The sequence below is a fragment of the Quercus lobata genome, chromosome 6 (assembly GCF_001633185.2).
Source record: "Quercus lobata isolate SW786 chromosome 6, ValleyOak3.0 Primary Assembly, whole genome shotgun sequence".
NCBI lineage: Eukaryota > Viridiplantae > Streptophyta > Magnoliopsida > Fagales > Fagaceae > Quercus > Quercus lobata.
In genome coordinates this window covers 42820331-42833248 of record NC_044909.1, presented here as the reverse complement: position 1 = coordinate 42833248, position 12918 = coordinate 42820331, and the positions used below count along the sequence as shown (strand labels likewise).

Genomic DNA, 12918 nt, shown 5'->3' with positions numbered 1-12918 from the left:
GAAACCCATAAATAATTCATTAAAAGGATCGACGTTTAAAAAAAATAAATCATCGTGGCCTCGATCAAAGACATTATAATAAAGTGAAACTGTAATAAGCACTAAAGTAGAGAAAAAAAAAAAAAAAAAAAAAACTAAAGCAGAGTGGGGTAGGTGAACAAAGGCCTGCGATCAGAGCAATATCACCCCTCTCTCTCTCACAAATTTTCAACTTCTATATTTATTAATTTTTAGTTAAAAAAAAAAATTATTACCAAACCAACAATAGTGATTTAGTAAAAAGATCACTTGTTTATGTTCCTTCGTTTCTAGTTCCAAAAGGACGCTTCCAGCTTGAAGGTAAAGATGGGCAATAGGCAATAGCGGAGAAACAGAAAGGCGTCTGTGATGATTTATTTGTGTATTTTACAGTTTTATTTCCCTTTCAATCTTTCTTTCCTACGAAAGAAGAAGCCGTTGACATGAGATCTCTTCTGCTACTCGGCACATCTCTTTTTTCATGTTTATATATTTATAATGAATTGAAACTCGCCCGGTACTGAGCGATCAATTGATTTACTTCCGCTCTGTTTCCTGATCACCACTAAGAAATTTAACCAGAGATGTTTAAAATTTTTTTTGTAGTATATAAAGTGTTGATTTAGCTTTGCAAATTTCAGGTCTCACTGCCTAGTTTACACCATTGTATTGCAATTTTCAGGTCTCATTGCTAATTTACCACTGTATTGCAATATTTATTTATTTAAATAAAAATCTAAGTCATCCACCCCAAAAAAAAAAAAAAAAGTTTGCATTTTGCATGGTTGGGTAGAGTGAGTGAAGTCTTAGTTTCTCAATTAGGTTTCCAAATACTATATTGGATATAGAATCTTTGAAGCAAAGCTATGGCAGCAGCATTTGTTGGAGGGGCTGCTCCTGGGGCAGCATTTGGTGAGGGCTTTGCAGTGTTACATGACACGGTTAAGGATGTGGTAAGCAAAGCCCGTATGTTCAAACCCATTCTTAAACGCCTAGAATCCACGTTAGATCGTTTGGCACCAACGATCAACGAAATAACACAATTAAGCGAACAACTTGATCTCCCAAAGGTGGAAACACAGAACTTAATCGAAAATATGGAAAAGGGAGAGAAGCTGGTTCGCAAGTGCTTGAAAATCCGGTGGTGGAACTACTGTTTCAAAGTATATTACTCTCACAAACTTGAAGCGTTGGACAAAGAAATCGTCAGGTTCTGTCAGGTTGATTTGCAAGTACATAGCACAAGGAATGGGTTGAGGACTTTGGTAAATGTGAATATTAATCTGCAAAAAGTGGATTCATTTGCGGACAGACAAAGGGTGCTGTGCGCGGTTCGTGATCCCCCGGATTTTACAGTCGGGTTGGATATGCCAATGAAGGAGTTGAAGACGCTGCTGTTGAAGGAGGAGGTGCAGCTGCTTCTACTGACTGCTCCTGGAGGATGTGGGAAAACCACCTTGGTGCAAATGCTTTGTCAGGATGACGAAATTAGAGGTACTTCCATCTCTTTTGGGTGTTCAGTTTGTAATTTTTTACTTTCTAACTTGTTAGGCCCGTTTGGTAATGTTGTTCTAGTAATGTTGTTTGTATTTTTTAAAATTATGTGTGGATGAAAAAATATGTAAAAATACGTGTAATGTTGTTTAAAAACTAAAAATATGTGTTTAAACACATATACCAAACGGGCCCAAGTGTTTTAGGAAATATAGAGTCCGTTTGGTACATGCGTTTAAAAATTGAATATTATTATTTGAAAATATTTGTGGAAATACGTGTGAATGAAAAAATATATTGAAATATGTGAAATATTGTTTAAAAATTGAAAATAATTGTTTGAAAACACAAACCAAACACTCCTATAATTTGCATATTCTTGAAGTTATTTATGGTGCTAGTATGTGGATCCTTAATAGTGAAGTATACCGTTAGGCAGTAGCAAAAACAAAATACATTGAACTTCCTTGTTGAATCCTAAAATGAAATAATGCAGTAAAAGAAACAAGATGATTAAAAAAATGTTTAAAAATGCAATTCTTATATTTTCATAGTTGGTCGTGTTTCTCATAATTTTTTTTTTTTTCCTCACATCTCACCGTTTGCTACGATTGGGATTGGGTATTCTGTTCATATGACTGGGCCAATATATGTGTAATATATGCGATATGAAATGTGCCTCTGTGGCAGTTTTCTAACTACACTGTGTTTGGACAGGAATGTTTGAGGACAATATTCTCTTTGTGAACGTCTCAAAAACTCCCAATGTGAAGGTCATTGTGCAGAACCTACTAAATTATAAGGATATGCAGCCTAATTTTCAAATTCAAAGTGATGAAGATGCAATCAACCAGCTGTCACAACTGCTGAATCATCTTACACCTAATCCTATATTGTTGATCCTAGATGATGTCTGGCTCGGGTCAGAATCCCTTCCTGAAAAGTTTAAGTTTGATCTTCCCAATTACAAGATTTTGGTTACTTCAAGAACTGCATTTCCAAGATTGAAATTTACATATCACTTAAAACCACTAGATGATGTTGATGCAATGACTCTTTTTCATCGCTCAGCATCCCTACATGACGAGAACTCTTACATTCAGCAGAAGAAGATGCCAAAAAGGTACTTTGCCAATTTGTGAGAGATATATATAGCTTATCAATATATACATACACACACACCTGAGAAAATTATGTTTTCATACATAGCTTTGCTTGGGCCAAAAATCACCCCTGTAAACTCCAAACAATAACTGAGTTTATTTGTTTCCTTGAATTCCAGATAGTAAGAGGCTGTGGGGGATTCCCACTAGTCATTAAAGTGATTGGTGGTTCACTGCGTAGGCAACATGAAGTAGTATGGCACAGTAGACTAATGAAATGGTCTGATGGTCAATTTTATTTTAGTTCTGATACGGAGCTGCTTGCTCATCTTCAAAAAAGCATAGAATTTTCTGATGACAACGCCATCATCAAAGAGTGTTTCATGGACCTAGGTTCATTTCCCGAGGACCAAAGGATCCCAGTTGCTGCCCTCATTGATATGTGGGCGGAATTGTATAAACTGGATGAAGATGGCATCCATGCCATTGCCAATTTACAAGAACTCAACATTCGAAATCTGGCTAGTCTTGTGATGGCAAGGTATGCTGGCTTTTTATCTCTATACTACAGTTTCTTGTTGTGGATTTTCTTCACATGATTACTGCTAGTTGTATTATGCCGTAAAGGCCCAAAATATATATATATATATTTTTTTTTTTTTTTTTATATGGCTTAATTAACTTCTGATGGCATTTGATAATACGTTATTATAGTTTATTTGACATGTCAATGCCCAATTTAGGATTCTTCAAACCATTGATTTGAAAGGCGATTACTAACAAGAGCTATAAAAAAGGAAACTAATGCCAATCAAGAAACAAGATATTCCAAGTTTCCAACTACCGTGCCCCGGCAAAGAGGGGTGTTTCAAATTTTAATAGTTAACACCTGTTTGCATCTTGTCTGGCATACACTTGAATATAATTATTGTAGATAGAAACTGATAGTAGTATCTATTTCCCTTTGTTGTGTCATATTCTTAATTTTATATATTTTTCATATGTGAAGCTGAAAATTTTGAATATGTTCTAAGCTTAAATTTTTTCCATTCACAGGAAAGATGCAAGTGAGGTCAAAAGCTATTACAATGAAGACTTTGTCACACAACACGATATTCTTAGAGAGCTTGCTATGCATCAGAGCAGCCAGGAGTCTATAGGACAAAGGTCAAGACTGATTATTAACATAAGTGGAAACAATCTACCAAAGTGGTGGACAGAACAAATGCAGCAACTCATTAATGCTCGCCTATTATCCATCTCAACAGGTTGGCACATTTTCTCTCTACCAAAGACACACACAGACATACACAATATGTAGTTTACATAATATTGATGGCTTATCACATTGTATAAAATTATTTTTGCAGATGAATTATTCTCGTCCAGTTGGTGCAACATTCAAGGATCCAAAGTTGAGGTTTTAGTTTTGAATTTTCATACAAAGAATTATACATTACCTGAGTTTGTGGAGAAAATGGATAAACTCAAGGTTTTGATAATCAATAATTATGGTTTCTTTCATTCCAAAATAAGAAATTTTCGATTACTTGGGTCTCTACCCAATTTAAAAAGAATCAGATTAGAGAAGGTTTCAATTCCTTCGCTTTGCGAGATCCTTGTACCATTGAAGAGTTTGAAGAAAATATCCTTGTTTATGTGTAATATTGGTAAGGCTTTTGAGAATTGTACAATTTAGGTTTCAGATGCATTCCCAAATTTGACGGAGATAAACATTGATTATTGCAATGATTTGGAGGAATTGCCAGCTGGGCTGTGTGATATCGTCCACCTCAAAAAAATCAGCATCACCAACTGTCATAAATTGTTTGCACTGCCAGAAGAAATTGGAAAGCTGGTGAACTTAAAAGTACTAAGGCTTAGGTCATGTACTGATTTGTCAAAGCTACCAGATTCAATCAGAAGCCTCCATAAGTTAAGCATTCTAGACATATCTGACTACCTAAGCATTATGAAGTTGCCAAAACACATTGGTGAGTTGTGTAATTTAAAAGAGCTCAACATGAAAGGGTCCTTGAGCTTGCGTACTCAATTTCCAGAATCAATAATGGATCTTGAGCAGTTAAAGCTTGTGGTATGTGATGAAGAGAGGGCCAGGTTATGGGAGCCTATCAAGGAATTCCTCACTGAGCTTAAGGTAGAGGTGGCTGAAAAAGATATCAACCTGAATTGGCTTCCCAAATGATTTGAGAATTGTTCTCCTTCGAAAATGTTGTGGGTTCAATTTGTTATGTCAAATGGAAATATGCTAAATCACAGTCAATGCCAGCAGTAGCTAATAAGAAAATAATTGGGAGGAGCTTACAAAATAAAGGATTTTTCCAATAATCATTCAATTAATTAGTGGATAGGAATATAATCCAATGTTGTATTGATTAGCTTAGTCTATTCTTTGCTCTTTTCCGCTTGAAGATTCTGATTCTGTTATGACCCATGTAATGGATAAATTATTTGAATTTAGTTTTGTGATAGAATAAGATAGATTAATATTGGGATTTAATTCTATTCAATTTAATTCTTATGTCTTAGGATAGGATTAGTTCAAATGTTTTAGGATTTGTTGATAAGGCTATCTCATCCTTGGCTATTTATGTACGTTGAAGGTATTAATGAGAATTAAGCAGAAAATTAACCAAAAATGTCTATTTCTTCTCTCAAGTTCAAGAGGCTAGTCACCTCAAATTGACTAATCTATCTTTCAATTATCCTAGTTCACAACATTTGGTATTAGAGCCAAAAAAACGACACTATCACACACTATCCTCCCATCTGCAACCTACGCCAATCCACATCCACCATATACTTCCAAGCATCTACTGCAACACCTAACCAAAAAAAAAAAAAATTCAAGCAACAACCAGATCTACGAGCACTAGACCACCCATTCATCAAAGTCTAGATTACCAAACCTCCATCATATTTAGCCCAACCTGTGACCTTCCAAAAAATATTTGAAGACCCATTTGTTAGCAAGCCTTTTTTCCCCAATCCAGACCAGTTCGATTTTGATATTAAAAAAAATAAAAATAAAAATAAAAAGGAGTACATCTACCTATCAAGACTCAAGAGCGTCAATCCCAACAAATAAAGAATGGAGAGCATGCTGGAGAATGTCAACCAAATGTTAAATATTACCAAGGACATGTCCAAAAGCATAGCATGGATGCAAGATTTGTGGGATCAAATGACGAAGGTCTTAGATACAAAATCCAATATAATTTTGGAAATCAAAGAACAATCAAAAGTTCAAGGATCCCATGAAATTTCGGAGAATCAAAATGATGTAGTCCAAGCATCACCAATAATTCTAGAGAGTAATATGTTGGAGGATATAAGGAATAATGAAGTGGAAAAAATTGATCAAAGGGATCTTCTTGTGATTTCAAAGAAGTCTAGTCTAATTTCACACATTGAATTTGTCATTCCTGATGAGTTCAAGGATGAGAAAATCAAGGTTTTTCTTTTCACAAAAATGATTAAAGAATCAATGCAAGTATCCATGGTTTGAATTCTTATCCTTCAACTCTTTAAGATTTGAGGTCAAGTTTTCTCTAATTGGGGGAGGAGGATATGGTGTGAGCAAGCATCTATTTCCATGATTCGGAATCTTGAGGACATGATTCATATTGAAGGGGCAAGGACTGTTATGACCCTTGTGATGGATAAATTATTTGAATTTAGTTTTGTAATAGAATAAGATAGATTAGTATTGTGATTTATTTGTATTAAATTTAATTACTATGTCTTAGGATACGATTAGTTCAAATGTTTTACGATTTGTTGATGAGGCTATCTTATCCGTGACTATTTACGTACGTTGAAGGTATAAATGAGAATTAAGCAAAAAATTAACCAAAAATTTCTATTTCTTATATCAAATTCAGGAGGCTAGCCACCTCAAATTGACTAATCTATCTTTCAATTATCCTAGTTCATAACAGATTCATTCTGTGATTTAGGTTCAATTTAGTCTATTCACTGAAAATTTCAAAAATATATTTGGTCTATATTTTGACCTCATTTTCAATTTGGTTCTTTAAGTTTTTACAACTTTCAATTTGGTCATTAATTTTTAAATTTGTTGTCTTTTTAGTCCTTGCCAACTCGCTTATGAAAAACGCACTACTAACAGCAAGTTTAAAATCATCTGAAACTGAAATAATTGTTTTGTCATGAGATTTGGAACTCTCCCAAGATAGCTAGTCAATAATTCACCTTAACTAAGTGATCCCCCCACCCCCTTTCTGTCTCTCCTAAACTGACAGCAGAGAGAATAAGAAAGAGAAACACAACTAGTACCTTTGAATATCCAAAGACACATATCTTCAACTGAGGAGCCGGGCTTCCATTCAACATAGTGTTTTCTAGCTTCTAGTCACGATGGCATATTTGCTTCACCAAGAAACAAAATAACAAGGAAGCGGATATATAAAGTTTCCATAGCAGGGGTAGGAAATAACAAATTTTCATTATTATAAAATAAAATAAAAAAGGAAAAATGCTTCGATACCATAGCATGGCAGCAGCTGACTCCAGATTAAGTTGTTGAAAAGCTTGTTGTCATTCCTGGTGGAGTTTAAATGATTCCAAATGCAACTGCAAGCTTCACATTTTGATAGCCAAGATTTTGCTGTTTATGCTCCTTAAATCATGTAGCACAAGTATAAAGGGTGAATTCTATTGGCTACAGCCACCAAGTATAGAAGCCCAGATTACTTTATCAAGCTTCTTAGGCATTTTGTTAATCCCCATATGATACTAACATAATGATTTGTTATACTTGTTAAGCTATCTTTTCTTTTATCAAATAGAAACATTCAAAGTCCTTTATCAACTAATCCAGCATGAATACAAGCGGAAAGAACTCCAACAGAAGTAACATGGTCAGGCTGCGTACTTGGTTTCAGAAGAAACTCAAAGAACTTTAGATAGCCTCCTTCGGTTGACCATTTTGAGCATTTCTAACAATTAGGAAAGTCCATGAAACTAAATCTGATAGGCATCCCTTTAAATACCTTTGTTCCATTTTTAATAGCCCCATACTTTGCATCCATATGAACAATAGTACTTGCTGTAAATGAGAAGGGCTGAAACCTTTATCCGTGTTATGTAGCCATGAACTTGCTTGCCTAGGTCCTTTACAACACGATCAGCACAAGCATTTAAAATAGACATAAACGCTGATTTATGTCTTTTTAATCCCTGATGTCTTCAATGCCAAGAACAAAGAAGATCAGTCTTCCCGTCTTCTCTATCCATTACTAAGAGAAGTGGCATCAGTTGCACTGAACACGTTAGGATACAGACAAGTGTTCAATTTTGGACATGCATGTGTCCATATCCCAATGTGTTCAATGCATTAACGCATAAAACACAAGTCGTGTCCCATTACTAATTCATCAATCAATATTGTCCAAGAAACAACATCCCTATCCACCATCTTGTCAAAAATGTGCCTAGATTGTATATCCTAGATTGGATAAACACTCGAAACCAGCTCATCAAAACAAAATCCAATCCACATTGTATATTCATGAATCTCCCTATCCGTATGTAATTTTGGAGTAGTAGATAGCAAGAGCACTAGATTTGGTGACCTTACTCAATTTTGAATTTTCACGTCTTTAGGCTAGTCATGATGAAGGCACCACAATATCATTGCCATCCAAGAAAAATTATTCTTTTGGGTATTTCATCGAACAAATTTCTAGTCTCTTTAAGCTTCTTGCCGACATAGCCAAATATCACCGTGTTCCAAGACCAACAATTCCTTTCACCCATTTCATCGAACACTTTTCAGGAATCCGGTAAGGAGATGATTACAAATGAAACCCTGGGCAAAATAGCAATTTTAGCTATTACGATTGAAAAAGTTATTTTATTAATTTTAACTCTTTACTTTATAATATACTTAACACCAAATACTCTATTCTTTTACCATTTTACCTATTTATTTAAATATTATTTCCTTATTTTTATTTTATTCTTTCTTTTACCACTCAAGCCATTATTTCCTTATTTTTTTTGTTATTCTTTCTTTTACCACTCAAACCACTCAGGTCTCTCTCTATTTCTCCACAAAAAAAAAAAAAAAAAAAAAAAAAAAAGGGGTCTCTCCAACTTTTTATTTAAATAATGTTTTTTTGTATTTACTATATATTTTACTTTAACTAGATGTTAAATTTCATAAATAAATAAATAAAAACCTAGATGTTAAAAAATTATAAGTTTTGCACCTTTAATACTGTGGGTTCTTTAGTATTTTGGATACTAAAATATTTTAGCACATTTAATATGAATGCTCTTTCAATTTTATCCTATTCAAACTTTGTTTTTGTTTTTTATTTTTCTTCCTATCTAAAGCTTGCTAGGTAACCACCTATCAACACGTTTTTTTTCCCATCTTTTTTTTGAAATTTCATTTTAACTAATTTATTTAATCACATTATTTTTTATGTATAAAGGAATTGATAGATAATAAAATAAAATAAGTCATATTAACATAATAATTGTGATGTGTCACTTTTATAATGTGTCAAATTATTTCTTACATACTATATAATAGTGGTATAAGAGTAAATTTATATAAATTACATTTTTCTTCCTTTCACTTTTTTTCTCAATCAACAAATGAAATTTATATTAGTTTTCCATTATTCCAACCAAATAAACATGATGGAAAACTAAAATATTTTCTATCTTTCCCACAATTTTTCAACATTCCAACCAAATAAAGCCAAAGCGGTCTATTAATTTTTATATCAAAGAATTAACTATTAAGTTGGAAGAATAAGTGTAGATTGGTTAGGTAGGTAAAAATGTGTTATTAATGCATGAATTGGTGACTAGGTTTTATTACAAGTTAGGGGCATGCCTAATTTCCTAAGGATCAAAGCTTTTAGTTGCTAGATTTTCAGATGAATGGCAACATTGAGTTTTGTTATTGTTTGGATATTAGGACTATTTGGTTTTGTGACAATTTTGGGGATGTTTTTTACTAAAACATCTTTGATGTGTCCTCGGTTTTGGTGGAAAATGGCACTAAAGAACTTGCCAAATATGTGGGAATATGTTAGTGGGCATTTAATGAAGCCAATATATACATATAAATATATATATATATATATATATATATATATATATATATATATTTATATATATTGGGAGAAAGTAATGAAGCCAACGTGGCTCTTACGGCTTAAAGCAATTATGCCTAGATTTTGGATAAATACAGCAAATCAATCAAGTGCACATAGGTTCATAGACATTGCAAGCATTCGCATCTCATTAGGTAAAATGATAAAATCAATTTCTTAGGTCAATGGGTATGCTTAAAATAGGCCCATCATTTTACCCTACATACCATATTCCTTCCATTTCTCTATTATAATCTCTTCGGCTGAACCAATTCCAAAAATAAAAAGAATAAGGTCAAAATACAAAATTCATTCTCTAAATTTCACTACATTTCATTTTAGTCCTCTAAATTTGTATACTATCATTTCAGTCCTCTAAATTTTAAACATTTTCAATTTAGTCATCTATTAACTCACCATCCATATTTGCCGTTAACCTGCTCAATACGATGCCGTTTTGACCTTAATTTAATATTTAATTTTTTATTTCTTTTTTCTTTTCTTTTTTTAAAAACGTTAATTTCAAAAAATAAAATAAAAAGCCTTGGCCTATGTTTCTTAGGGAAGACAATAGGGGACAAGTGCTGGCCTCCTGTGGCGATTTGTGAACACAAACCCCAGCGATGTTGTGGTGTGCTTAGTGCTCGCTCACAAAGTTGAAGTCGTATTAATAGTTTAAGGACAAAACTTAGGTACAATACCTTAATTTTAGGTGATGTTCCTTAGGTTCCACTCTTAAGATTTTTCCATATGACTACTTAATTAAAAAATATACTTCCATCCCATGAGAAAAAATTCACAGGCAGAATTTTAAGAGAGGAACCTAAGAATCAGCACCTAAGTACTGTACATAAGTCTTACTCTTAGTTTAATACTATTACTAGTATTAGTATTTCTGGGAAGGCTCCCACTCTTCTGCATATCCATCTCAGCATCTCTATATCTACCTAATTCTCTTATGCTTGTAGCTTTTTATTTTTATTTTTTAATTCGTATTTGTTACAAACAAACAGAGAACAGATAAAATAGTATATAGATATGGAAGGGAAATGATATCTTTCTTACGTGAGCTGGATTTAAGTAAACAATTATCCAATCTCGTAAACGAGACCTAGCAATGGCGTGAAAAGAGAAAAAGAAAAAGATCAAATCAGCCTGCAAATATTTGCATTCATTTTCTTTAAAATATTTACAATTCCTATATTTCAAATCAACATCGTTATCCATTAGGTAAGTAATGAATTTAATAAAAAATTGAAAGGAAGATATAATTGAGAAATGTAAATGGGGTAGGTCAGATCAAGAACCAGTCCATATGAGAAATAAAGAAAGCACTAATCCGCTTATTTTGATGAACCTAAAATTTTTTTACTAAAAGTACTGTAGATAAAGGTAAAAGTTAACTGAAATAGTATAGTGAAATACATAAAACGTATCAAAAAATACAGTGAGACCTATGAATAATAGTAAAAATAAGCTGAATGGTAAAATAAGTTAGAAAAAATAATTTGTGCCAAATGCAAAGAGAGTTGAATTAAGGAAGAATTTAGCAGATCCTAGTAACCGGAAGCTTCTGAAAAAATGGTGTAGTATTGTATTCCTACTTTCTTTGGCTGAAATATTTTAATTAACGTTTTTTTTAATTAAGAAATAAATTTAAAAAAATTAAATTATTAAATTATGGCCAAAACAACGTTAATTTGGGAAGATTAACAGCAAATATGGATGGTAAGTTGACGGAAGATTAAATTGAAGAGATTTGAAATTTAAAGGACTAAAATGACAAAATGTAAACTTAAAAGACTAAAATAAAAACTGGTGAAACTTAAAAGATTTTGGCCAAAGAATAAAAATAACATAACGGGTCTACAAGGATTTTGCCCTTGCGTTATGGGTTTTTAACTTTCTGTGGCCCTTAGATAAAATGGGCAATAACAGTCGCTATGTGGAATCATATATTTATACACAACAAAAAGGTGAAAAGAGTGGACCAAGTATTTTATTATTTTTATTATACATAGGAGAGTTGGTACTTTTTTATGTTTTTAAAATAGATTCAAATTCTTTCTTCCTCAATTATTAATTTGATACTTTTTGAATTCTTGAAATTTGATTATAAAAAAATTCTTAAAATTCAATTTGTTACATTTGAAAAGCAATGCATTTTATTAAAATGATGAAAAGCAATACGATTTATTTTGTTAAATTTTAGCTCGATATTTGTGCAGGGAAAACAAACTACTTATCAAACACGCTAATGGATCATGGGCCAAGGGGAGTCAGTCCACTAGGTCTAACCAGGGAAGCCAGCCATGCAGTTATCCCATCAAGCCAATGAACACTATGCGATGTCCAATCTTAAGTCCCCTCAGTTAGGGTATAAAGAGGAGATCGTAACTCCGGTGAAGCGATGACCAAACCAAGCGAGATGAGGATGGAGAAAAGCATATGTCACCTCCACATAAATGATTCTATCCACTGCAAGTACTTATGTAATTGCATGTGACCTCTGCATTAATAATTCTAATTCAATAAATCTCATTGTATTAAGTCAAATTTTAAATCTTTATTCAACCCTACCATATTTTCTTTTTCTTTTTTTAGGATAATTACACTTTCCTTCTTTGAAGTTCAAAGGAATGACACTTCACTACAAGTTTAGAGGAAAAAAAATACTCATCTCCCTTAAGAATTGAAGAAAATAACACTTCCCTTTATAATGTTAATATCAATGATGGAATATTCTAAACTTTAAAAAGATTCTTTATATCAAACTTTGAATATAGTTAGTGAAAATATAACTTATACAATTTAATATAAAAAGTAAAGTTTTTCCAGCACCTTTAATATTTAATATTCTAAACTTTAAAAAGATGGAGGTGCACTTCTTCCATATTTTGCTTTCTTTCTTTTCTTCTTCAGGAAATATTTTCATGATCCTTCTTCATTTTTTAATAATTGTGAATTGTAACTTTTTTAAGCGTTGACGGAATTTCATATAATAAAAAACAAAAAATAACAAAAGTGTTGAGGGATAGACATTCATTGCTTCTCCGAATTTCAGTTTTTACTTTTTAGTATTTAGTTTATAATTCCAAAGCATTAATTGGAAAGTTTATTTAAGTTGCTGGTAAAAAATTAAAAAC

The 12918-nt window shown here is 32.6% G+C and overlaps 1 pseudogene; it reads left to right on the top strand.

The window, feature by feature from the left end:
* The first annotated feature begins 276 nt into the window (after nucleotides 1-276).
* On the top strand, nucleotides 277-5099 carry LOC115994213 (annotated as a pseudogene).
* The last annotated feature ends 7819 nt before the right edge of the window (nucleotides 5100-12918 follow it).